This window comes from Fundulus heteroclitus, chromosome 21, assembly GCF_011125445.2.
Source record: "Fundulus heteroclitus isolate FHET01 chromosome 21, MU-UCD_Fhet_4.1, whole genome shotgun sequence".
Classification (NCBI taxonomy): domain Eukaryota; kingdom Metazoa; phylum Chordata; class Actinopteri; order Cyprinodontiformes; family Fundulidae; genus Fundulus; species Fundulus heteroclitus.
This window is the reverse complement of record NC_046381.1, coordinates 12,236,104-12,260,925: the sequence shown is the minus strand read 5'-3', so window position 1 is coordinate 12,260,925 and position 24,822 is coordinate 12,236,104. Positions and strand designations below refer to the sequence as shown.

The 24,822-nt window shown below is 39.8% G+C and overlaps 1 protein-coding gene across 1 annotated transcript in view; it reads right to left on the bottom strand.

Annotated features, from left to right (window-relative positions):
- The window catches only part of dipk2ab (divergent protein kinase domain 2Ab), a 119,436-nt gene that overhangs the window by 46,830 nt on the left and 47,784 nt on the right, over nt 1–24,822 (bottom strand). The gene's annotated exons all lie outside the window — the stretch shown is intronic.

Here is a 24,822-nt window from a genome sequence, read left to right as displayed (position 1 = left end):
GGTGGTAGCAGCATCGTGCTATGGGATTGGTTTGCTAGTAGAAGCAATGGTGCATCACCATAAACCAACTCCCTGATTGACTAAATGTCCCTATGAGGTGTTACAGAAGCCAGGAGCTTACAGAACAAAGTGTTAAGTCTAGCACATGTGTTCAAAGCACAGCTATTTTTTCTTTGTGTTCTATTGGCATTTGTTCTTTGAAGGATCTTGCTTGTTTGCTTGTGCTGCTGCAAACCACATCTTCGAGCTGCATGTTACAAACACTGCATAGGTTTCTACTGTAAATAATTTGGAAGCCAAAAAACGATGGCCTGAAATGGGACGATTTTATTTTGAAGTACCATCCATATATTCTACCAGGACCTGTGAATCTTTCCCATCACTCTTGCCATTTGTGGCAACAGTGATCGGCGAAGAGACAGACTGATGATGTATCCAGTAAAACCAGGTAGCCCCAACACAACTACGCATGAAACCCGATCCAAGATACATTTTTTTAATTACACCATAAAGATTTGTCGATTTTTACCAGTTTAAACTCCTAGATAATCCTTATCCAGGTTATCACTTCTTTCAGCGTTCCCCATCTATGTCAGCATCCTTCATAGCTGGACGCCGATTGCCAGAGTAATATTCAGGCTCAGACATTTAAGGTTCCCGCTGGAACACTCCCTCTGTCTCACTCTAGAACTTTGTGTCCAACTTGGTTATTCACTATTAGGCTCCATTTGAATTGTCTCAGAGTTGGGAATGACATTAAACCTGATGGGAGAACATTTTAGTTGCAGGCTGGAGAAAAAAAAAGTGCTATTTGTTTTGGAGCTGACAATTACTAGCAATACAAGCAGATACGTAAAAATATAGTTCTAGTTTGTGTGTTCCAAGTATAGAAGCAACATATTCAGTAGATACAGTATTATGGCTTTGTGTACCAGTGGTTAAACTACATATACAAACCATGACAAGTGCTAATAAATAGTTAATACAGGCAACTTGCACTACAGGCTATATCCGTGCTATCATATTGGATACCGAACTCTGCTTTCCTTAGCATGTTCTCACATTTATCAGTAACAATTCAGAATCCAGGGGCCATTGTCTGTCCTTATGACACCCTCTTCATGTGACCTAGAAGTTTCCTCTGCAGAAACAATATGGTTGTTGTTGTTTTTTAATCTCAGTGTTTCCTTTTAAATATAATTGTCAAGTGGAAGAAACACACCTGTCTCATTTGAATTAAATCTACCAATTTCACCAAGAAGAGAAGTCATTCATCCACCCAGAATCATGGCAGAAGCTTTTTGATGGCAACAAAAAGTGTGTGGTTGGGATGCGACTTGTGGAAAGTTCCTCGTTAAGAAACAAACGCAGCATTACGTAGCTGGTGTGAATGTATGTTACGTGGGACTGCATGAATAGTACTTGACCCTATGCAGATGAGATAAAATCAGCTTTAAAATCAAGCTTCAACTTGAATTTGAATTGAATTAAAGTTTCCTGACCAGATGCACAAACTTACTTGACTCCTCTCAATGCAGAAGAGCAGTAGCTCTATTACCAGCTCTCCCCTGCATGATGTAACTCCTCAACCTATCTAAGGCAGAGCCCAGCGGTCCCATGGAGAAAGCTGATAGACCCCCACCGTTGGATATAGGATATAAGCGCTTAATAAATGATTAAAAGACCTTACATGTAACAGTCATGCCAGCGATGAGTGTAAACACCAGAACTGTTTCCCATCCTCCCGGCGTAAAGCACATCTTGCTCTTGCTCCAGCCTTTTCATGCCGTTTGTGCATATTTTTAGAACTGCAATTCAAGCGATGACTGACGTCTATTTATAACCGCTGATTGCGTGATCACCAGGTTACAATCAGTGCTCACAATGCAACGTAACCGAGCTGCATTGACTGATTGTTCTCGTTGAGCGACAAGTTTCCCTTTGATTATTGCAGATTGATTGCTGCGGGGAAAGAAGACATAGCTGCGCGCATCTCACCGATGTTCTCCTCGCCCTCTGCAGCTTTGTCAGGATGTGACCCCTTTGTAATCAGCGTAACCCTTCTTGTGTTAAACTGTGCGTGTTGGAGGAACGAGTTTAGTACAGGAGAGTCAGCTGCTATTTAATCTACTTGGCTCCTAGGTTGTAATCCTCCTTCTTAGACTCCGACCTCGAGGGGTCTAGAACACAAGAGTGAGTACGCCATTCTATTCAGAAGATATAATAACAATAATGATCACTCCTTCTGAGCTTTGCCCCTGCCAGCACCGCACGCCGCCATGGATCTCTGTAATTATCCCTGCGCCACACATGTTAATATTCCGAGGAATAAAACGAGGATGCACACGTTTCTTGAGGTTATTCGGTGCAACACCCCTACCTGAATATAAATAGCCCAAGCATATCTGCAAGGAGGGCTGCTGCAAGAGTGGTTTATGCTGGTAATTGGTAATTTTCCACTTCGGCACAGGGTGAGGAATGTAAGGTAACAGATGTCTGTCTGACAGAGATGTAGGTCGCAGAGTTTCCTGCTTGTGAGCCTCCGACTGATCCCATCGGATAAAGACGCGGCTGTTTCTGAGGACGCTCTCCGCCGCGACGCCCTATCTGATCTCTTGCCCCGTCCCACTTCCTGCGCTGGAGGAAAATCTATGTCTTTCGAGAGTGCTAGAGAGGACATGTCTGAGTAATTACTGCGCCATGATATAATCTACCCTCCTCTGATCCTCTAATGGCAACAAAAGCTAAATCCTTATATTATGGGACCCCAACCTTTTATGTCTTTAATCCATGAATTCGTGATGTTTTCATTTTGGAAATAAGGTATTATCGCGTGCAGCGATCAGCGAGGGATCACCGGTTGAAGTGGTGCACGTCAGGCCCCGATAATATGCTTATTATGCATCTCCCAGATTTCAAGGGTGCCAAAAAAATCCTAAACATGAGTCTCTCTAAGCATCTTTCATGATTTGCTTCATGCCACTGAGTTAACAAGAGGCTTAATGGTCTAATCTCTTCAGCTGCCAATCTGGCAGACTGTCCTCTTAGTGACTTAATGTCTTGGCTGTGGGTCAAAGTGCACGGTCATAAAAAAAAAAAAGGCACCACGGTCCTGTTAAACCAAGAGAACCTGCGGTAAGTGGCATTTTGATGCGTAAACCGATGGGTTTTCGCTGACAGATGTTAGTGCTGTAAATATCTCACATGCCTGATTTACCTGAAGCACCACCACCCCCATCCCTGACCCTCCACTCCACACCACCTGGCACGAGGCCTCCTCGGCCCTTACAAAATGCAGCAGATTAGAAGAACGCCTTGGGGCAGGATGACTGGCTGGTTTCACTCTTTGCCAGGCCTGACCCACATCCTGCTCTCTGGCTAATCCTTTTGTTTCTGCAATCTCCGAGTACCTACCCACGTCTAATCCTATGTGCTGCTTTATTTTCAGTGCTAGATTTCATCTCGTCTGAGCGTCTTTCTCACAAATACCCCCCATCTGCGGCTTCTTAGCAGCTCTGTCGGTCCCTCCATCCATCCATCCATCCATGCATCCAGCCATCCATCCCTCTATTCATCCATCAATCTCCTTACAGCATTTAGCATTTGCAGATTTGATTTTTGACATCTCACCACTGTAGAAAAATTGTCAGTGAGTTCATTGTAAGCTTGTGTTTTTTTTGTATTAAAAAAAATGTTCAAATGGACAAAAAACTCAGAAAGTATCAGGAAAGATATGGAATATTGACACATTAATGGGTGAATTTCTTAGCATTAAAGTCCTTGCATTAACCAAAAGCAGTGGGGGAGCGACTGATATTAGAGTAATAACAGATGAACTCGCAATTAATGCACCATAAAATTATTACAGTTCTCTGTGCTTTTGCTTCCAAGAGTGAAAGGAGCAAGATTGAATTGAAAAGTTCTTTGGCCTTTTGCATTGACTGCTCTGTCCAGACTGGATTTCACGTGGTTTAAATATATATTTGGAGCACTGAAAAGAAATACTCACTATGGGCTGGAATAAATAATGCATTTTATATCTATTATGCATGAATGGACACATAGAGAAATAAAGTAGTATACAAATTAAACCAAACTCACAGTATAGGGGTCTGTGGCCCAATAGGGAAATATGTAAAACTAAAACATATCTCTGTACTGCACATAAAATGTACAATATTTTATTATAAGGATCAATTAAACACTGAAATAGGACAGTATGTGCAATATTCTCTTAAATACACAAAACTACTTTTGCAGGCAAGAGGAAATAAGGCCCCCAAAAGAAGATTTTTTTTTTTTCACCTCTGCAGAGTACAAATATTTGCTGTTATGTCGTCAGGCATGCATGATCAAACATTGAGGTCTATTTTTTTTTCAACAGGTCTTTAGGTGGAAAAATATTGCTTACAACATACGCTGCAGATTTAAAACATACTTATCACAGAAAAATACTTTAGCTGTGTTCATTTCAACATCTAGAAACACAATGATTCAGTTCCAGATCTATCAGATTGATCCGCTTTAGACTAAATAATGTTGATTCCAACTATAACAACATTGCTGAGGAGAGGAGGACTCTGGGCAAAACCTAATATAATGTTCTAAACCATCAGCTTTCTAAAATTTTGTAGAACAAACCACCTCTGTAAAGACCAAGTTGTCCAAGTGTCTCCGTCTTGATGGATATTTTAACAACATGAGCTAAAAACATGTCAAATGAATAAATATAATTCCTATCCATTTGCACTGAATGATTGGTTGACAGCTGTTCATTAATTGTCCATTTTATTATTACACACAAGTGGAAGACTTCCACTACAGGCTAACAAAATATTTGTTGTCACATCTATTTATGGAAAATGAGGCTCTTTGCGGCTTCTTGTGTAATGTTACAGCTCAGTAAAACACTATTTCTTTAATTCTCTCAGTTCCTGTAATTCCCCATTTTCTGACCTTATGGTCAGATTTTACTGACCACGCTGAGGCATTGTGGTATTCCTAGCACAGGCCTGTTTCCTATAAAAGCAGTAGCATGAGCAGAATTTTTTTTTTTTTTTTTTTTTTTGCTTTTACATAGGCTCACTCCTAGGTGAGGTGGTCTGTAAATAACTTTAATGCATGCATAGGAATATGTCTATTTTTGCAAGCATCAGAATTCTGGTACCAGATGCTGTCTGGCTTTTTTTTTTTTTTTTTTTTTACCTCACAGTCATGTGGTTTTATTCATTCATAATTCAATTATTTGAATTCAGTGTGAAGACCAACAAGTACACTTTATCATTTGACAATGACTCAGCTTTTTTGTGTGTAATTCAGGGACATTCACATCTAGCATTCTGAATATTTATTACATGTTATAAGGATTTTGCAGGAAGATTTTTTTTTTTAATAGAAGTTATCAAGTATTTACAGACTTAAAATGTCTATAAAGCTCGTGATTGCTGATTCCAAAATTGCAGCCTTGTGAAGCTGTTTGATTGTTGACTAACTGCAATTTTATGCAATTAATCAGCAGTCTTTAACACATTATTATTTATTATTCTTTAGCTCTGTGATTGGAAACCTTTACTACAATTACAAGAACTGCTGAACATTTATCATTACATATTAGAGTAGAAGTAGTATAATTAGGAGGTGCTACAAATACAATCCCTACCCCCAGACAATGCATTGAAATTATAATTAAAAATAAAAATCTGTTTGTTTTAATTTTATGTTTTTGAAAGCCTCTGATCTAACTTAGGAAGTATTCTGTTCTTAGGTGAAGTAAACTACAATCTGACACCAGTCACACACATAGGGAAGATGGCAGAAGATCCTGCACTGATTCAGCAAAGAGTTTGCATAATGCAAAACATATGCAAACCAAAAAGACCAGCGCTGTTTGTGACTTTCAATCAGGGTGAAGTGGAAGCAACTACTATCTGATGTAAAAACAGTGCAATTACTAAACATGTGGGGCATTGCTGAGATGCCAAGACAGATCAGGTAGTGGGCAAAGAAACACTGGCAAAAACAAAGCTTCTAACTAGCCTTAGTGAAATAATTTTGCTTTATTTATAAATCGAGTATGGATCCTAAATTATGTCTGTAAGCCTTTGTTCCCCTTTCACTTATGCTATTGCTAGACATCAAATCTACATTTTTAATACCAAAGCGATTTGCAACAGCCAAGTAGAAAATGCGAAAGTAAAATTAAATTATGCCCAAAGTTTTAAATTTAGAACAGAAACCATGACGTTGGTGAATCTTTGCTCTGGAAAGCAAAAACAAATTGAAACAAATGAAAGCTTGACTCTCGGGTTCTTAATATAAATGAAAGACAACATCTGAGCTACAGTATGTGGGGAGTACCGACAACCTGCTGGTTAACCGATGAAAACATCTCATGTACTGCAGAGATCAGGCCTTTGCTTTGGCATAATCGGGTGGGAGAGACACATAAACACATAGATATTTGCTTGTTGGATATGAAACATGCTTTGTAGATCTTTTGCCGAGAAGGAGTCAATCCTGTGCAAGAAAATGAGAAAAATCTCCCAATATGTTTCTCATTTCAGAAGACACGTAAACAAGACTGGCATTTCTGTGGTGCAGAATTACAGTTATTGTACATTTTACAGAGGTCACAGTCAATACAATAATTATCAAGCATTAGTCAATACCAAGACAATTTACAACAATAGTGGAAAAAAACACACTCGAGCTTTAGAAATTGTGGCAATAATAGTTTTTCCTCATGTTTAAACTTTTCATAAATTCATGACGACTTCTTAGTAGCACATCCTTAACACATAACTAGTTTTATGTTCAGTTTACACAGGTTCCCACTAAAATAATTCATACTCACATGCGCAATTTGAACTAAATGTACAGTCCCAGTATGAACAAATTCTTGTTCAGTCTTTTCATGAAATAACGTCTTTGAAACCATGTAGAGTAAGACATTGTTCACCTATTTGCATATTGATGACGTCATTTTGTAGCAATTGCATATGTGGTTTTGCTAGCCCATTTTTATCTGTTAAATTCCCAGCTGTTCCTTTTTTGACCATGATTTAAATCAGTAGAATTTTTAATAAAGCTGCTTTGAGCCACAATGCAGCTGGTTTAGGCTACCATTTTATTGATCACTTGAATAAAATTCTGATTATGTGAGAGGCACAGGACACTGGCATTTTTCCAATCAATGCCAGAAGTTCACACCAGAAGTTTTGGATATTATAACATGCAGAGACCAAGAGAAACGTAAATTTAAGATCAGTGGATAAACCTTTTATACCCTCCCTTGAGAGCTAAACCTAACCCTAACTTTGGTGGATGAAAAACATAAATCGGTGGATTTAATACGACTTTAATAACTTCCTGTTGGAACAGACATTTGGTGGTTGTGGCCGACTTTCGGCGATTCTGGGAGTGATTTCTTTTGCTGTTTTGTTTGAACAACATGAATGACAGTCAGGTGATCAAGCACAATAAACATTTTGGGAGTGACTTGCGACCACTTTGCTAGACTTCTGGTATTGATTGTAAAACTAGCAGTGTCCTGTGACTGCAGCATGGGGACTCTGGATTCTGTTAAAGGAATTGGTGTCATTGTTGTGGATAGAGAGGAAGAAGAGGTACACAAAGATCTCTTAAAAATAACAATACCTTAAAAATACCTTGTCGAGTTGACGGAAGATCTCTTTATAGAAAGCGTAGGGAAGAATCACAGTACAGAAAACATTGTGCTACATTGAGATTTCTGCAAACTGGAGCAAATATGAAGGACTCTAAACAACTGCTGTGTAAGTAAAACATTTTGACCAATCAACCTAAAATAAGGTTAAAAAATAAAACAACATGACTTCTATTCTGAAGCTAAAGACATTTCACTTCAGATTCAGTAAACTTTCTCAGGCCTCGCCAGCAGGTCTATAAAGCTTGGAGCTCCACACTACTCAAGACATTTTCAATGGAGAAAGCTTCCTGGATGCGAAGCGAATCATCTTCAGCTTCAGAAATGAAGTCCAGTTGTTTTATTTTTTAGCCTTTTTTGGATTGATCTTGACCTGGATGACTGAGAATCTTCACTAGCATTTTGACCAATCATAGCCTGTGTTTGGTGTCAATCCATTGGCTTTGATTAGATGTTTACCCGGCACTCTTCAGATATGTTTCCCAGAAATCCTGACAGTTATCTCCAACAGTCAGAATGGAAGCATATTATTTATCAAACACAATGCATTAATGATTGGTTGATATACTGTAGGTGAATAAAATTGATGTTGTAAAGCTTACTGACAAAATCGTCATTCATTCAAATTAGATGCGTTTGTAATGATTCACGACGTGGGACCCAGGATTCAGCCAGACAAGCAGAGGTTCTGAAAAAGGCTTTTTATTAACATAATGTAAAAACGGGCTGAAAACTAAAAATGACAGTTGAGGCAAAAACAGACAGCAGCAAACAAACAGCCTAGAGCTGATGAGCGGCAAGCTATAAAACAAGAACGGGGTCAGGCAAACTCTTAATCACAGGACAGCTTAGGTCAAGCAACAGGCAGGCAGTCCGAAAGAGGCAGAAACAAAAACAGGTAGAATACAGGTCAGGCTGGCACAGATCTTCGGAGGCTAACTCAACAGACAGAACAGGAACAGGATTTTGCTGGACAGAGACTCACCCGAATGCGCGGAAAGATGATCTGGCACTGATGACTGGTCTGAACACAGTTTATATGGAGGTGGGAACAGGTGAAACTGGTGAGAGAAGATTGCAGGTGGGGTGGAGCTGAGCAGATGTGCAGAGTGAGTAATCAGACCAGACATCAGTGCCGAGATCTTAGCAGAACTCAAAAACAAACCAGAGACAGAACATTAACGATAACAGAAATCAAACAGGAAAGAACCCAAAATAGAAAACTGAACAGCGGCAGAGACTCAAAATATTACAGTGTTGTTATTTCAGTTATCAGATAAAAGTCAGAAAACAGATGCATTAAGGTGCAGCTTCATTCCTCTGCTTGTCTCTTCTGCACAACACGACTCACAGTCATATTCTAAAAAAATAATAAAGGCTGCCCCAAAGGTGTTTCAGTTTACAGAGTTTCTTCCTAAATAGAGCTCCATTTAATGGCGTCAGAGAGTAACTCTCAGTTCAAGTATACAATGTTAAAATAACCACGGATAAAGTATGTTGTTCTTAAAAGTTAACACCACACAACATCAGACTTCTTTGAACACATTTGTGTGCAGAACTGTGAATAATATATTGGGTGGATTACCCTTTTATAAATTAGTTTATTGCATCTGAATATCTGACAAACTATTCATACCCTGTTGTTCTGTCCGTCTTCAATGGATTTGCACAGTCTATGGATGTGCATTTCAAAAGTGCACTTACCTAAATGTGATGCTGACCCTAAGTCAGCAGCCCCGTAACCAGTTTTTACAAACTGGGAATACTCTTTAGCTTAACCAAAACAATCCTTTTTTCAGCAAGAGGACTGGTCTTCTGGCTGTGTTGTTGTTGCTGGTCCTGTAGCTTTGCCTTGCTCAGAAAAAGGAAGGAAGAAAAACTAATACTGCCATCACAGTATTGCAGATCTGCCTTTAGTTTCAGTGGCTAAAAAATATACAATGCCATTACAAAGCAATACTCCAACATCAATTCTCTACACATTTGACACTGTAGCCCACACAATTTGATCATCAGATAAGCCAGGCTGCCACAGAGTTTTTTTGTTTTTTTTTTGCTATGTAAAAAAATTGGTGGCATGTGTTCTGCAGCACTTACACAGCCTGTACCACACATTCACCCTACTGCTAAAAAAATCAATCCAACTGTCTCTAACTGACTCAAATGTCTCTGAAATGGCCAAACAATTTTAGTCAGTCTAATGTGACACTATGTTGCCTGGCCTGCACGGATAAAGATTCACCCACCTCGGCATGCCAGATGCTTAAAAAAAAGAAAGCGAGCTCTACAGCTTGCACTAGTTTCAGGTTAATCTGGCTGTAAGTACTTGACCATCTGGGAATACTCTTAGAGCAATGGTATTTCTTTCCCAGGATGATCAGCCCATCCTTAAATATGACAAAACTTTCGCTAATTAGAAAGGGAGTGCTTCTTCAGTTCCTCACATTCAGATTTTTTTGGGGTATTTCCCCCTAATATAGGAAACAGTGAGACATTTGTTTTAATATCGGATAAAACCTAAAAATGAGTACACCCTTTGTCTTTACAGTCTCATGCCTCATCCTCATTGAGATCAAGCGAATTGTCTGCACGTATCAGCTTGCCCTGACTTCTAACCAATCATCATGACTCTTTGTATTTTAACCTTTCTCTTGTCTCTGTACAAGACAGCTGAAAATCCATATGCCTTATTTATTACTTTGTGGATGCCAGTGCAAATGCATCTTATTTTTGCCAGTATATCCCAAACCTCAGACGATCACGGCAGTTGTTTAAGGTTCTCCTCAGAGGATAAAAGCTGGGGTTTTGGACCTTTTCCATCTGAAGATATGTGCAAACAAGCTCCATTCTTTGTTTTCTCTTCTTTAAGGAATGTAACGATTGATCAGCCTGCAGCTCTATTTTACTGTTATTGTACAGTTTGTTTCTTTCTTTTTTTAAATATTAGTCAAATAATTCCAATCATGTTCTGTTAACGTCTGGATTTTATTATTGTCAGTTTTATCACTGTCAGTTCTTTTGTTTTAAATGTCTTCCCTAGGCCCCTATTTCCATAGAACAGACCACGAACGACAGTAAATTGCAATTGCTGTCTCATTGATTGCTATTTTATCTGGTGAAGTTATATTAAAAACAATACATCAGGAGCTATGTCTTCAGTGTAATTTTATATATTGTGTAGCTTTATACATTATTTTCTGATTTAAAGATTTCCTCTATCCCATGTTAGAACAATTGCTTCAGGTGAGTAGAAAGATCATTAAATCATTCATGTAACGTGAGGGCAGGTTCAGAATGTGATTTATCGTAGGAATGTCAGTGTGAAGGTTGAAAACCAATGTTTCGCTCGCATAAATAAGTCAAACGGCATTCTGGATTTCATAAATAATGAGAATTTACCACAGTTATCATTAATGGTAAAATGCAATCAGGTCAGATTTACAACCAACAGCCGGGCTGTATCATAAAAAACCCACAGAGTATCTTTCTATAGGATCCTAGTTATCCATCTAAGTAAGGTCTGCAGTCACTTTCAGCACCTGTCTTTGTACTCCTGTCAGGGAAAAATCTCTGATTGGCTAGCCAAGATCCAATTTAGACAGTGTGTCCCTTTCAAGGTTGTGCTTTTCCACTTTGCTCTTCTGGGCACCAATCTCATTTTCCCTTAATGCTCATCTGATCCACTCTCTGGAGAAGGAACCAATTTGATCTTATGCAAGCCCAGATTATCCCACAGATAAGCGGTTAATAACCAACAATTTACTCAGAGGATTAATGAGGACACAACAGTCCATTAGGTCCGTGGCGCTAAATTATAAAACCTTTTAAAGTGAAACCCAAAATCAAAACCTGAAACATAAGAAATGGACCAAAACATCAGAAAACAAGAAAACCATGAAAAATAGTTATATTACAGAAAAGACAATATTTGTCCTGTGGCTTTATACTAGTTGTTTCCCATACTATGTGTAACTAAAAAAAGGCACAGCATATTTAGAAACATATAATTCAAATAAAACTGAATTAAAAAGAAGTTTTTGTTTTGTTATACCTTTTCAAAGAAAGCTGGTTATAACATTATCTTCCCAGTTTGTGCATTTTCAGTTTTGTGCTCTTCTTCTCAGACTTTAATGGTGATGAAAACATAGTTTCCATAGTATGCATCTTTGACAGCTTTGTAATGAGGTTTAGGTTTAACCAGGTAGTTCCATAAACAAAGAAAAGATGGACAAATGTCTTTTTTTTTTGTATTTTGACAAATAGTTTAAAGCCCACAATGACTTAAAATTGTGTGTAAGAACCTCTGCACCGCTTAGAACAATGCAGCTTGGGTTCTACCGGTCCAAGTACTTTGAATTAGAGACTGTGAGCTGCAATCCAAAGTCTTTGAAAAATATCCAAACGGCCCTTTACTATGCCTATTAGCACCAATCTTGCCATGTCTTCCACTTTTCTAAAAACATGTACTGAACACAAACACACATCTATCTATCTATCTATATCTCTCTCTCTCTCTCTATATATATATATATATATATATATATATATATATATATATATATATATATATATATATATATATATATTTATATATATGTGTGTGTGTGTGTGTGTGTGTGTGTGTGTATTTTTAAAAAAGCGTACTTTCCCTTAAATATGTTTAGACTAAATGTCTTTAATGAGAGCCAGGTGGTACAGAAGTAGAATTCCTTGTTTCTGTGCACAAACTTGGCAATTAATGCCAATTCTGGTTTAGCTTTTCACCAAGTTCATGGCTTCCGTTCAGACACCAACCTCGGCCATTAGCCAGACCTAAGGTTCACATAGTAATTTTTGGTTTTATTATTAGGGGTCGTAATCTGAGTATAAAATGAACTGTTCTGAGAAAGTATCTCTGATACGTCAGATAGGAGCATTTTCCTTGAAAATGTCTTCAATATTCAGCCATATTCTTAACAGCTGAAATTAACAGATAAGAAATGGTTCAGAACATGGGGGGGGGGGGGGGGGGTCGGTTACGTCATTACCTGGCTACATTGATTTAGGTTGAAAAAGCTAAATTTCTGATATTACATTTTTATATGTAATATAAATATATACAAATTTTTCTGCATTCTCGCTATTTTCTCGTGTTTGGTGGGGTCGTATTTCTGCGTTTTTTTAATCATCTTGTGCTGCCGTAGTGTTATTTTCAGAGTTTTCCTGCCGTTGACGATGGTGATGTTGAGTAGAAAGCTGTGTTTTCTCTTTTTTTCGTTCATTAATGACGCCGTTTTGATGTTGTCACTCCAGCTTTATCCAGTGTGTTTTTGTTGCTTCACAACTTCAGCCCTTCGTGTATGTGGACCGCAGGCAGGGAGAAAAATGGCCTTATGTTTCGTCTCGGCGTACAGACCCTCGCTCACGGGCCCCTTCCTCTCGTCTGCCTTTCACGCTCACTCCCCACCTGCTTCTTGGCAGTCGACCACCTTAACTACTCAACAAATTGCCATCCGGCCTGCTGTAGGCCCGTGAGCATTATGTCTTGGTGTTGGAACGACAGCTCGAAATTGCTTATGAGGCGGTTTCTCTGGAGTGATCTGCTTGCACATGCAAGCTACAGTCTCGGTGCAGCGGCAGCTGAGTAGGGAAACTGTGGAAATAATTGTCTGTCTTTCCTTGTTGGCTGCTTTGACGTCTAGCGAATCCCTCTGAGGGCCACTAACAGAGCTGTTTGAAGTCTCTGTCAGCATAGTGGCACAGCACAAACGTGCGTTACATGCTAGTCCACATCTGCGTCGTTGCATCGAGCCATCAACACAGACAGGTTCGTGGGCAGATGAGAGCCGGAGGAAGGAGATGGCTGCATTTAATAGCCGCTGGTGAGACCCCGGCAGGCAAACACGACAGCTTCCGCATGGGGGGGTTTGGTTATGTTTATTTGATATCTCTGGACAAAAGTGGTTTTTCCACCAGTTGAAGTACAGGGAGGGGAAGGCGTGCGTAAAAACCTTTCCCTACAAAGATGTAGAGCGTAATAGCATTTAGATAGTTTCCCCCAAAAATCTTACTGTTTGATTGGAGTAAGAACAGCTACAGCTATTCATCAAAAAGTAAATAAAATTGCCCCATAGCTCACTATCGACCCTAATGATGAATGCGAGCGTCTAATGTTTACTGGGGCATCGCATTGGAAATATTTACTCGCCCGCAGTGCCTCCAGTCAACGCTGAAAGATGGAAACTCTTTGAACAACTGTAATCAACTTTTCATGAATTTTGCGCTTGTCAGAGAGAACATCTTTTTGCAGGATTGCAACAGGGTTCCTCCACATTCTTCCCGTCAAAAAATTCTCATACTTTTTCATTAATCAGGTTCCCAATTCATATTTAACCTCTTCTGAACAAGTGTTTTCTTAAAATGATGGATAGGTGGACACTTCTATCCTTTTCCAGACAATGTAGGAAATATAAAGCAAGAACGGACTCTAGTCAACAGACAAACTTATGACACAACATAAGTTTTAGTTAGATATTATTTTATGTACCTATCCATCGTGGAGACCCTTTCTAAGCTCACAGGAAAATTCAGCACAATCCAGGGAGGAAACTTCCCCCCTTCTGCTTATCGGCTTTAGCCCACTGTCACTCGGTGAGCTGGACAGGCAGCAGAGAAAATGTTTAATTTTGTCCACTCGAGTGTCACTGAGTGATGAGCGCCTCTGGAGTTTGTCGGGCTGGAGGTGTGCAACCGCCTGCGGGGTGGGAGAACATGAAAAGCTCCAAGGATTTTTAGCGCCGCTCCTCCCAGCGCACAGCGCACATGCCACGTGAGGTCACAGAGGAGTGAATTTCTCCCAGAGGGAGCGAGGGCCTCACATCAGATGTGCCGTCCTCGCCGTCCTCCAGAGGGCACCTCAATTTAGACCGGCGAAGGGCAAGGAACGGCCGCCTAACGCTCTAATGGATTATAGGATTTTTCTGTTCGTGCAGCATAAAGATGTCTGAAGTGTCTTATCTTAGGTTCTGTTATTGCTTCTGCGGCGACGTCCCTCCATGCCGGCGACATTTTGCACCCTGCCTCTCCACTGGAGCTGCGAACGGTTATCGCAATCAGTGGAAATGCCACCTAGTGTCATCGCCGACTTGCTAAATGCTTATTACATCTTGCCTGAATCACAGCGTACCATATGGCAAGCGATAAGATTTACCAAAAGAAAAAAAAAGAAAAAAAAAAAGATTTGATCTCAGCTTCCCTGTGGACGGCCTGAAAACAATTCAGTGAAATAAAACCGGGAATTTTAACAGACGTTCACATCAGAGTTTGATTCATGGGAGCTAGTATCTGTGATTGATGCTGCCTTTCATCTGGCCCACTGATGCTGCGGGTGATATGCGATACAGCGCCTTGTAAAATATTCATACCCCTTAAGCTTCCACCCCCCCCCCCCATTTTTTTTTCATGTTACAAATCAATGTGTTTTGTTGGCATTTCCTGCTGTAGACCCAGTAGTGCATTTTTCTTTTCTTTTTTTCTTCAAATAAAAAAAATCTGTAAAGTGTGGCATGCATGTTTGTATTCAGCTTCCCTGAATCAATACATTGCAGTTACAGCTGCAAATCTGTTGGAATAAAAAAAAAAAAAAAACCCAGGACAAAAATTGTTGTTTAAACCTATATTAAAATAGGCCAAACACGATCTGATTGGATGGACACGGGTTTTCTTTGAGTGTTCCCATCCATATTTCCATCAACTTGGCTCAGCTTCTCTGTTACCTGCTGAAGAAAAGCATCCCCACATCATGATGCTGACCATGTTTCAACACGGCGAAGTGAACAGTGATGCTCATTGAAAGGTCCAAAGCTTAACACCTAACTCCGCTTGAAACCTCTCAACATTTCATCCCTGACATGTGTGCTGGGCTCTTTGGTCTGCATGATGCTGTTGTTCACTGATGTTCTCTAACAAAGCTCTGATTAAACGACACACAATTAAACTCAGTTTTTTTTTTTTTAATCTGAAGACATCCAGTAGAATTTGATTTTACTGAGCGGTATCCGATTAATGGAGGCTGAACAGAAACGCACAGACTGGAAAAAAAAATGTTGGGAACAAAGTCTGAACTTTTTATACATTTGTCATTTTGCGTCGGTCTGTTTGATAAAATCCGAATGGAATACAGGGATGTTTATGTTTGTTACATGACCCAAATGTGAAAAAGTTGAATGGGTGTGAATACTTTTAAAGAAACACACCATTTTTGCCCTCCGGGGTGAAGGAATACATGCCTGACTGAAGGAGTTTACTAAGTAAATGATGTTTTTAATCATTGCCCTGGGTGTTAGCCAGTGCACCAAGGGAGGGTGGGGAGAGGGGGGCTCATCTACCCAAAGTAAGCCACCTATCGTAGATGATAATGTGCATCTAAACCTCTGCATGGGTTGGTAATAGGATTGCAGGCCTGCTAGTCCCCTGGTAGACTGTCTGTGACCTCTCCCCCAGTAGAGAGGACAGAGAGCCACAGAGTGGCTCCCATTTGTCTTTATGTTGGAGCCTTTATGAAAGAGAAATAAGTGTAATGATTGGTGAGAAGTTATGAGGTGAAAAGAGAGGAAAGAGAAATAAAACCTGAGAGAAAATGAAATCCAAGCACATAAGTGCTTGCAAATTTCTATGGTTTTTCAAACTGAATTACCATAACATTCTTAACCCCAATGAAATGTTCTATTTTTTACAATTCTTGAAAAGAAGTATACACACGTTCAATTCATTGACAGTTCAAACATCCTCTGCTATCAGACTGCATGTGGTAAACAGTCTGTTTGCCCTAGTCAGCTTGTGGCCTTTTTCTGAAATTTGTTTTGTAGAGTCAGCATGTGTTGCAATGACTTTCCAGATAGTTTTTCCTTTTCTTTTCTTTTTGTCAGATTGAGCAATTTTTACATTGAGTTGGACACGATTGAATCTCTGTTGGAGTTGTTTTTTCATAAACTCTCAAATAACTGATTTCATGACTTCAATGGCTAAGACGGTACTGTGGAACATTTGGATAAACCTTATGAACTTGGAAATGTGAATACTTTTCAATGTATAACCACCTTAATTAAAAGTGTTAATCTATATTTAATACTTTCCAGAAATGCCTACAGAATATTATTGGTAAAGGACCATTCTTGGGCGGACAGCTGGTTATTATGTTGTAGCAAACAGCCGCGGTGAATGAAAGCAGCTGTAACTCAGTTGTCTGCACACACTCAGCCTGTTTTACTGATCGTTTGCCCAAATTATACTGATGCGGCAGCAGTCATTGATTGATTTATTGCAGTGATCTTTGTGCGTCAGCAGTTGTTTTGTATACGCTGCAAAAAGGGAAATAAAAGTGTATTTGTCCTTGATTTGAGCAGGTAAATGAGATTATCCGCCAATGGAATGAGTATTTTCACCCCTAAAATAAGATAATTAGATATACTGCTATGATGGATATTTCTTCCTATTTTCAGTGCAAAATTCGTATCCCATTCGCAGCCAATATAAACTTGCCTGCTCAAATCAAGGACAAATAAACTCATTGCAAGAAAAAAAATTACATTCTTTTAGTTCCCTTTTTGCAGTGACCAGCTGAGGGCAACAAAAAAATGAAAAATTAAAAATAGCTCATCTTTCAACCTTTCATTGTTTCTTCCCTTGAGCCAAGAGCTCGCGTGCCGGCAACATTCAGAAATAGTTGCTTCTTAATCCCAAACAAGGATGTTTTCTTATTATTGAGAGCCAGGTATCCATTCAACACCATGTCTAAAACAGTCATGGCAGTGGTACTTTGCTAGCTCCAGAGGACGCGTCATTAGCCCTTTTTTGATAGTAACAATTTGTTTCAAGAGGGCCCGCTTCAAAAGGCTTTTGTTGCATCAGAAAAGTGCATGTAAAATTTACTCACCTGCTTTGAAAAACAACAAAATTGTAGGTTGTTACTTATTTATGTTAGTACTGTCAAGATTTGTAGGTTTCGTGGCACTAAAACATGAAATTTGTTAAGGAGACAGCCACAATATCTCGTATTTCTGTATTTCATTGATTTAAATTATTTCTTTTGAGCCGCAATAATAGTTTAGTTTTGTAAATCCTATGAATTCTTTCGTGTGTTGTCTGATTTTCTCGTCTTTCGTGACTCGTGTCATTTTCTGATACTTGGTTCAGTTGTTGGGATTTGGTTGCTCCACTTTGGAGCCACTCTGTAAGCACGCTCTCACAATCAAGTGGAAAGGCCGCTGAAACCCAGCTCTTTTCTCAGGAAGCGAGCGCAAAGTGCATCTGAAGTCCAGTTGGGCTGAAAGAGGTCATCGAACTGAAACCAAAAATGACCTTTCAGAAAGTCAAAACAACACCCGACAATTCCCTTCCTGTTTCCCTGCTCGTCATGTATTCAGAAAGCAAACATTCTTCACTGGTGGACTTTTATGTCGGGTCAGCGTGTGCCTCGGCGTTTAAGAAAGGGGAAAAAATAAAATAAATCACCCGAGCATCTTCTAAATGAGGCATAATAGATGTGCGAGTGACATAAACATGTTGGAGCGATGTAAGCGGCTTGACAGGAACATGGCTTCTAGCAACTCCTGTGCTGCATTAGTGATGATTTTCTAGGAGGAGCTCACAAAGAATCTTCAGAGCTTTCAGACCCGGAAAAGCCCCAAAACAACAGGCCGATCTCACACGGGTGAGTGCTCCCCCAAAAAAAAAAAAAAAAAAAAAAAAAAAAAAAAAAAATACCCACACAGCTTGGCATGCTGTTATTCCTGACCCACTCCGAACACTAAACAATCTTACCCTCCTCTATCCTCGGAAAGAATATATATAGGTCATTCTGGGTCTAAAAATGGCTGGCTGTCCCTGAGGCTCGCCGGAGCATGAAATAGACTTTACATCACTTTAGCCAAGCCACAACAACCAGGAAACTTTCTGCTTTTGCCTCTCTTTTTTTTTTTTTTTTTTTTTCATTCCCCTTTAAAGCTGTAATCAAACATTTGGCACTCCTCTCGCCTCCCGTTCTTTTCTTTCCGCTGATGACCTGAATAAGATATCAGCAGTTTTCCCAGGGTTTTGTAATATGACAGGCGAGGCTAAAGTTATGTAGAGATTTAGATAACACGGCCTGCTGAACACAAAATAATATGTTGCACCTCTGCGCCGCAGATTTCGCCCTGCGCTGATAAGCTGGAATCCAGGGGTGGTTTTTAAAAGGCTGTGGACTGGTGATGTGGGGGGGGAAGATAAGTCACGTGACGGGCACCATGTTTATTTCCGGGCCCAACTCCGCCCGGCAGATTTCTATTAGCATTATGACCAGATTTCCTCCTCCTCCTCCTCCTGTGTCGGGGTACACGTTCTGCGTGCGCTGCAAACCACGAGCACAGAAAGCCGCTCTCGCTTGTTTGTAATTCTGACAACTTTAGACCGCAATTTGGGAAAGCAAACTCGCTCGCAGCAAATTGGACAGCCGCGGTGAGGAAATTTCTATTTCTATTTGCGGTAATTTCCAGATGCTTTTCCTCCGAAGCCACGCCGTTTGTCTCATTCCCTGCACCGTGCCTAATGTAGAAAAAAAAAAAAAAAAAAAAATCCCCGGTGGATTTGCCCCGGAAATGGCCTCATGTTTATTTAAGCCTGTTTATTAAAGTCGAGCGCCTGCTTCTTCTTCTTCTTCCTCCTCCTCCCTCCCCTCCTCCGATTCGTTTTCCTGCGGTGTTTTCTTACCAGCCGCCCGACCCCGGAGTCATCCATCAATCGGGCCCAGAGTAGCTGCACCGCGAAGGCCTTTAACGGCGCTTCACCGCCACGGCTGTGACATCAGCTCCTTACACAAAACCAGCGGGTGTATCAAAGAGATGCACAATTACAGAGGAGGCGATGGGAATAGGTGGAGAAATGACCACGGAGTGGAAGGGAAAACAAGACGAGCGATGCAGCTTCTAATTCTCGCTGTGGGCTAGGTACTGGTGAGCGAGACGTGGTGCTCCAAGCAGGAGCTCTTACAGAGAAGAGCAAGCAAAGAGAACACACACCTGCAGGTACAGCCCAGGTCAAAGGGTTTAAATCCACTCATCACCACATATAATCATGTAATAACAACCAATATTGTAGACCAACTTATTTCTGGCCATTTAAGACGTAATCCAGACCCATAAGAAGGGAGTTAGGGTGCTGGTGTACAGTGGCGTACCCATTCATCTTTAGGGAGGTTAAGATGAATTTGTTCGTGTTCACTGTTCCCCACCTAAATCATTCTGAACTGAGTTCACAGAGTCAATATGAACTAGTTTCTTTTCATTCACCCCATCGTCTGAAATGGTTTACAACATTGCCCAATATCTGTTTCTATTATTCGCACGTCTTTGCTCACATAAAATACAGTGGTCTGAAAAGTGTATCCTCCATTCCTGACTTCTGGCTGCAGAGAAACAAGAGGGAGACTTTGGAGTGGCCTAGTCAAAGTCCTGACCTGAATTCTATTGAGATGCAGTGGCACGACCTTCAAAACCCTCCAGTATGGCTGAATTACAACAATTCTGTATTTTTTTCTCCCTCATTTCCCTCAAGACCTGAGAAATTCAAACATAAGCACTTAATTTATCTCCAAAGATAAATGTTTGATCGGTTATAAACCTAAGTTACAGATATGTCAGGAGAAAGAAAAATGTGTTTTTGAAGAGAGTGATCATTTTAGGTATCAAAAAGCTTATGTTTAGTCTAAATTCTCAGGTTTTAAGAGATTAATAAAACCCTTCAAACACATTTAAATGTTAGTCAAAGACAATACAAGTAAATACAAAATGTCATTTTTAAATGACGTACTGAAACACTTAAGTGTGACAAACACGTAAAATAAAAGATTTAAAAAAATAGAAAGAAATCAGGAAGGGGGCAAACACTTTTTCACGCCACTGAAGCTGGATTCCCAAAACAGCTGCTCTCGGTGGCATCTCTTTATTGTTCCGTTTTCTGAAAAGCGAAATGAGTCTGACACGTTGATTCAACACAGAGAAAACTCAGAGATGTATCCGAATGCAGCTGCAGCCTTCTTTGTCTTCGCTCTTATCAGACTGCGCAAAGCCTCAGCCCAAACCGTTCATTTCGAGGGCCGGCACATCAGCCTTCAGGTAATATTCTTATGCATAAAGTGACGCGCGAGGCGGCCGAGTCAAGTTTAAAGAGAGGACACGCAGCATTAGGTCCTCACAAAGGAAAAAAAAAAAAAAAAAAGCTGCAGGTGCGCAACAGCTTAACCCCGATGCATGCACGCACACCGGGGAAACGGTAAGCTCGCCTTCAGGGAAAACGCTGCAGCTATTTCTGTATGAAAGATCAAAAGGTTTCCCCCCCCCCAAAGAAATTGTGTAAATCTTTAATTCATCTCCACCGTCCCTATAAAAAAAGGAGCCTAAATGGCAGCAGGATGAGCTGCACTCACTTAAAGTTTAAGTAAAAAAAAAAAAAAAAAAAGCCTTATTCAACTAAAAGTTCTGAAGAATACGAGCTTCACTCATGAACACTTTCTGAGAGGAAAGATACACTTTTTTTGGTAGAAGTTCTCATAAAAATACTACTTTATTCTCATAATTTACTTTATTCTCATGATTTCCCCCCAATAAAAAGGGGAAAAAAATAAAATAAAATCCCACCCATTCGTTATTTTAGGGGTCACGGGCTGAAAAGAGAATCAGTGGAGCAAAACAGACCAAAGATTCAAACCAAAACATGAAGCTCAAACATGCTGGTCTTCAATTATTAGAAGGCACTGAATGCTTGTGAAAGATTTTTTCTGTTAATTATTAAGAAGGGTAAAAATATGCCATTTTAGATTGCTGTCATCAGGCTACCATCCTTCCCCACCACACACTAACTCCTTGGTTGCGTTAAAATATTCTTGAACCCTAAATCTGCCGGGGGTATGAATAATTTTGGGCTATTCAAGAGCACTTTGGCTGTGGAGAGTCGCACAATAAAAAAAAAAGGAGCTATTTCGCCGTCTGTGTGAGCTTATTGAAGGGAAAGCTTCTCCGAAAGGTTACCTTATTAAATTTAAAGTAAAGTCTTTGTGCAAAGATATTACATAAAAATCATAAAACAGGATAAAAGAGAAGGGACTCACGTCTCAGTTGAGTGGTGAGCGCAACAAAACTGGAGCCTGGGCTTTTAATTTCAAAGAAAAATCAAGAAACAAACATAAAAGATGGGAAACTAACGAAGACTTGGAAAACATCAACAGTGTATTAAAAAATAAATAAATAAAAAATCAAACTAGAGCCAATTCAACAGAAACATTGAAACATAGAATCAAGAAGAGTCCACACAGAGCATGAGTATATTCATATCTATATATATATATATATATCTTCATTTATTTTAATATTTAAATCCACTAAAAGTTGTAAATACAACTTTTGAATGAAAGGCACAGGAAAAATCAGACAACGCTGATATAATACTTAAAGAAAATTACAGTACAAAAGTGGACAGTTAGTTACGCGTGAACAGATCCCTCTGGGGTCAACGTCCTCCTTAGTTAAACACATCCAACGCATGGAGAGACAGAAACATAGCTGTCACAACAAAGGACGGGAGCTGAAACAAAAGGGAGGAAAAAAAAAAAACTAAACAAAAACCCAAATCCATAAACCAAACTTGTCTTTATTGCTTTTCCGAGCTGGCGAGAGTCATATAAGTCAAACATGTGAGCTTTCACTTAATTATCATCCCAACTCCTCGTGGTCTGCGTAAAACAAAGCCAGGCTGGGTGTTTAGCATCCTACTCATGACATCAAAACTTAAAAAAAACTTATTGGGATTTCAAGGCAGACGTTTCCTCTTGTTTTTTTTTTTTTTACAGCGGTGTATTTTTAGGAACCCATCCCGTAAACCAAAGGCAAAAAAAAAAAAAAATCAGCCGTTATTTGTGATTATGCTTTTAATTTGTTGGTCCACTGAGTGTAAAATCACCCCCAACCTCTAAGTGGCGCGGAGCGTTTAAATATTTAACGGGGAGTTTTCTAGGCTGCCAAATTTAAAAAAAGAAAAAAAAAAAAAAAAAAAAAAAAAACGCAGCTCCGGAAGCCGTTTCCCGGAACAAGAAAGTAATTTCAAAGATATCTACTTTCCCTTTTTTTTTTAAACTGTTATTATACGATTGACTTGACAGAGGCTACTGCAATGAGCAGCACTTGGAGAACTCTGACAATAGGATTCATTCATCAAATCAAGATGAAGACGGGAAAATAGAAAGGGGATTAATCATGTGTTCTGGTTCTTTTAGAGTCACTTCATTTTCTCTGTTTAAATGAAGTGGGTTTTGGGACACTGATGGAGGAAAAAGTGTTTAACAGATCATTCATCAATTCTCCCGCAGGCCGACAAAGTAAAGGGGATCGTTCCAAACGGCTATGGCTGATCATTGCTTAGGAGGAAAAGAATATCAATGTTCAGTCTGTTCGTCAGAGTGCGGACCAAGCGTAAGAAGAAGAAGAAGAAGAAAGTGTGGTCTCTTATTACAAATAGCCTCTTTGGTATCGGCACATCTGCATTAAGGGACTGCCACAGTCCAATTATCGCCTTCCTTATCCTATGAGCAGCTGTCTCACCATGTCTGATTCCTAATAAAAATAATAATAATCCACACGCAAAAAAACAAAAAACAAAATGATTGCCACAATCCTGAAACCTGAAAACTTGAGTGATTGGAGAACACAAAAGGTGCAGCTCAATAAATCAGAATAGCGTTGGAACGTTGGTTTCTGTCAGCGACGTGAATCACAAAGTGAAACTCGTATGATGAAAAGATGGCGTTACACACAGTTAGTTACATGTTTCAAGCATTTAGCAGCAGTTTTAGTTCGTCCAGATAACTGTGGTGTATAGCTAATGAAAACCAAAATATTGTTTTTGCAGAAAATTGGAACCCTACATAAATTAGGGGGGCTGCACAACATTTCACAAATCCATCACCACCGCGGCATCAATGATGCTTGCCTACAGGAAACATGCATTCAGGCTCTTCATCACAGCTTGTTGTTTAATGTGACATAAAATAAGGTTTTAGTGGCTAAACAGGAGGTAAGGTGGTCAAGTCGTTAAGCAACTACCACCAAGTTGTTTCAATGGCGAAACAGCAGAAGCGCCTCCGTCATTTGCTAGAAACCCAAAGCAGAAATTCATTTTTATTGCAAGTCGTATCGTTATTGCATGTTTTCCTTAGATACTACAGGCCCAAGATAAAACCAATAATCGTTAATACAGAAATGTTATCATGGCCCACTTATGTGTAGTATAAGCTAACATTACTCTGAATAGCCAGCTTCTGTAGCAAAGAAAGCTGTAACTAAGCCAATTGATGGAAAGTTTAGTGGATGGAAAAAAAAAGGGTCAGAAAAAGTAAGGATGGTGAAGCACAGTCTGGTCAACAGTTTGGGGGAGATCCAGGGAAAAGACTGCAGCTGGAGCCGGTTCTTCCAAGAATCGACCCATACAGACGTATTCAGGAGATGGACTAGAACTGTTCCTGGTGTCAAGAAACTCCGAAGGGGAAAATGGACTGGGTCCCAGTGTAAGATGAAAGAGAAATGCACATTTCCTCACACAGTCCAAGTTGCTAGAGGACCAAAGGTATTTCCTTTGTCAGTCAGGGATGATTTGTAGAGCCAAGTCATTTGCTGGTGTTTGCTGACAAGCCTTATGGAGAGGCCGGTTTCCTTTTCCTGCCGGACTTGAAACCTGCCCTCCCTACCAAAGGTACCAATGCTACGCTAAGCTATGCAGTAATAAAGTTTATTGACCACAGCATCGACGCACTTGACTGGCCAGCAAACTTGCTTGACTTGAGCCCCACAAAGAACCTGCAGAGCCAACAATGCGGACGAGCTGAAGGCTGTTAATAAAGCTATTCGTCTCCAAGGAGCCCTGACAAAGTGCTGAATGTATATACAAGTCATACATTCGCCATTTTAATTTGTTGTGTCTAATATGCTGAAAAGAGTAATTTTTGGTTTTCATTAGCTGTAAGCCATAATTATCAACTCTAAGAGGAATAGACGCTTGAAACATATCACCCTGTGTGCGATGATTATACACATAGAACAGCATCACTGGAATAAAAGAACCTTTTGATGATTTTT